The following is a 3,631-nucleotide window of genomic DNA, read 5'->3' on the forward strand; positions in this document are numbered from 1 at the left end:
TCGGGTTCTATCTTAAGTTTGGCCTTTCTAGAGGCCCACTAACATAATTAAACCTATGCCAACATTCACAGGATTCCCGAAATTGGGGCGTTATAACTCTACCCTCCTTAAAGAAATTTCGTCCTCAAAATTTACCTAATCCAAACAGATGAGGGTATTGCTTGTTGCAACGCCTCTTTTGGCTCCCAAACTCGAAGTTTCCTTCCTTAACTTGTTGAAAACGAGCGACCAAAGACTCATCGCTCAACTATTTTTCCTTAATCGATCCACCCAAAGTTGGCCTCACTTGCAACTCACCAACAGACTTTCATCATCATATGCAGACTCAGACGAGCAAACATTGCTCTCAGATCGACATACTTTATTTACGACTTAGAGCATCGGCTACCACATTAGCATTGCTTGGGTGATACTCGATCGAACAGTCATAATCCTTAAGCAACTCAATCCATCTCCTTTGCCTAAGGTTCAGCTCTTCGAGTCAACAAATACTTAAGACTCTTATGGTCAAGTGTATATAATACACCTTTCTCCGCACAAGTAATGTCTCCAAATCTTAAGTGCAAATATCACCGCGCCAACTCTAAATCATGAGTCAAATAGTTTCCTTATGAGGCTTAAGCTATCGTGATGCATATGCAACCACCTTACCCTCTTGCATTAACACGCAATTCAAACCCACGTGTGATGCGCCATCGCACACAAGAAAATCCTTCCTGCATCTCTACTGAATCAACTCAGTGCTTCACCGAACTTTCTTCAACTTCTCAAAAGTTTGTCACGCTTCTTAGTCCATACAAACGGTACTCATTTCCTTATGAGTTTTGTCAAAGGTGCCGCCATCACGTAAAAACCTTCCACAAACCTTCAGAATATCCTCGCCACCCTAGAAAACTCCGTATTTCGACATCGACCTAGGCGGCTTTACTCCAAAATCACTTCAATTTTCCGAGGGTCCACCTTAATCCCCTCAAGAGAGACCACATGTCCTAAGAAGGTTACCTCCTCAACCAAAGTTCGACTTGCTGAACTTCACAAAAGTTCCTTCTTCCTTAACACTTACAAAGACTATACGGAGATGCTCATCATGTTTCGCTTCGCCGTAATATACCAGATATCGTCAATAAAGATGACTACGAACTGATCCAAAATGGTTGGAACACACGATTCATCGATCTATAAATGCCGCAGAGCGCTCGTTAGTCCAAATGGCATAACCGTAAACTCGTAATGACCATACCGAGTCCCGAATGTCGCCTTTTGGATGTCCGCCTCCTTGACCCTTAACTAATGATATCCAGATCGAAGGTCGATCTTGGAAAATACGAAGCTCCTCTAAGTCTGGTCGAATATATCGTCAATCCTTGGCAAGGATACTTATTCTTAATCGCCGCTTGTTCAATCTGGCGATAATCAATGCACATCCGCATCGCATCATCCTTCTTTTTCACGAATAGCACTGGTGCTCCCCATGGAGACACGCTTGGCCTAATAAAGCCCCTATCCAACAACTCTTGAATTTGAGCATTTAACTCTACTAACTCTTTCGGTGCCATCCTATACGGTGCGATAGACACAGGCGCCATTCCAGGCAACAAGTCTATTCCAAACTCAACTTCTCGATTCAGAGGCAATCCTGGAAGCTCCTCTGGAAAAACATCTTGGAACTCCTTTACGGTCCTAACCTTATCCACTGTCGGTCCCTTCTCTTCCGACTGACTTACAAATGCCAAATAGGCCTCACAACCTTTTCGAATCCACTTCTCGGTTCTTAATGCCGATACCACATTAGACAAATAATCCCTTCGCTTACCTATCACCATAACCTCCTCATCCTTTGTGGTCCTTAACACCATTCGCTTAACAAAGACAATCTAGAGTCGCTTTATGCTTAACAAGCCACCCATTCCCAAATGAGATCAAACTCTCTAACGGTAACTCCATCGATCTCCAGGAAAATCTTACCTTGAGTTTCTAAGGGTACATCCCTATACGCTTTGTCTACCCTAACCGAAAGTGACTCAAATGACTTAGTACAGATACCCCACTCACAATCTCCTCGTGAGCAGTCCTGTTGTCCATAATCCGTTATGTGGCCTCCAACAAATATTCCGCCACATTCGGGCTATACTGACACGCCTTAACGATCTCCGCTCCATAGCTCAAGTCGCTCGTAAATAGATCCTCAACTCCATTGCCCGTGACTTGCCCTTGTAACCCTTTCCGTAACACGAAGCATTGCTCGTGATGTGGCATCATCCTCCGCAGCCCGATCATAGGGCCCATTCTCATCCACCGGTGGTGGTCGTGCTACTCCAGCAGGTATGTGTTAAGAAGACGAAGATCCAACTTGAGTACTACCTCGCCTCGCCCACGCCTCTTCCACGAGTGGCTCTTGTACTCATATCGTATTATCCGATTACTAATTTTTATGCATTAATTCAATATTCCAAAGGTTTATTACGATGTTTTATGAATCGATAAAGAGTTCGAGTTTGTTTTCGCAGAATCAAGTCTAGCTATAATTTCATCTCTTATCGATTTTCCTATGGTTTCAATATCATCCTATCTAGAGTATCATAGCAGGATTTTAGTACAGACAGATAAGTCAGAAAAATATTCAGAAGAGTTCAGAGTAATACTTACAGGCTTGGGCCGGAGATTCGGAATGCCACCTTCTAAAGATCTAAAATTAGAAAATCGTGTTTTTCGTAATCTTTATAAAATTTTTGTTTTCGAAGATCTAAATTTTATAAACCTATTCCACAGCCGAGTTGTTGTAACCTAGGCTCTGATACCACTAAATGTAGCACCCCAAACCCGGCCACATCAAAAACGTTAAAAAAAATCCATTCTAAGTGCAGAAAATAGTACTTAATGTTCAAAAGATTAATTCATTAAGGGTTAAAGTGAATGGAAGTTGTGCACCGTAGGAAACCGAAAAGAGGTGGTGAGTCCATCTGATCGCTATACCAAGCTCCTTCTGGATCCAATCCTAGACATGCATATCGCCATTGCCACACCTTAACGTCATGGATATTTCTAAGAAACCGATTTGATTAAGTCATTTTAGGAAAAGTGATTAATTTTGGAAAATACTTTCATTATGAAGCTTTGCTTGTTGTCGTGTTATTTTGAAATCAATCGTTGTTTTTGAAAACGCGCCTAAAGCTATCCAGTTTCAACAGCTAAAATAAGTAATACCTATCTTAGTAATACATATTAAAACCATCAAAAATAAATAAGCGGCCTTATTACATTTAAAATCTCAAAACCTCAAACGTAATTAAAAGATGTCCAGCTCACCGTAAGAAAATCAAACTTTCGAACGGTGGCCACTTCAATTCCCTCACAGCCCAAGCCCACTATGGTTGGGGATTTCTGCGTGGATGAAAATAAAAGGGTAAGTTTGGGAAACTTAGTGTGTAAGGAAAACCCATTCAAAGTCCAAGTCACTAAGCCCATTGGGCCTAAGCCCATTCAGTAATAATGGTATCGGGCCGAGCCCTTTCAGACATAATAAACGGGCCTTAGCCCTTATTCAGATAATGAAGATGGCCCATAGGCCCATTTCAAAATACATGCAACATCAAGAAACATATGCAAGCCCATTTGGGGAGACTACTCAACC

This window comes from Gossypium arboreum, chromosome 6 (assembly GCF_025698485.1).
Source record: "Gossypium arboreum isolate Shixiya-1 chromosome 6, ASM2569848v2, whole genome shotgun sequence".
Classification (NCBI taxonomy): Eukaryota; Viridiplantae; Streptophyta; class Magnoliopsida; order Malvales; family Malvaceae; genus Gossypium; species Gossypium arboreum.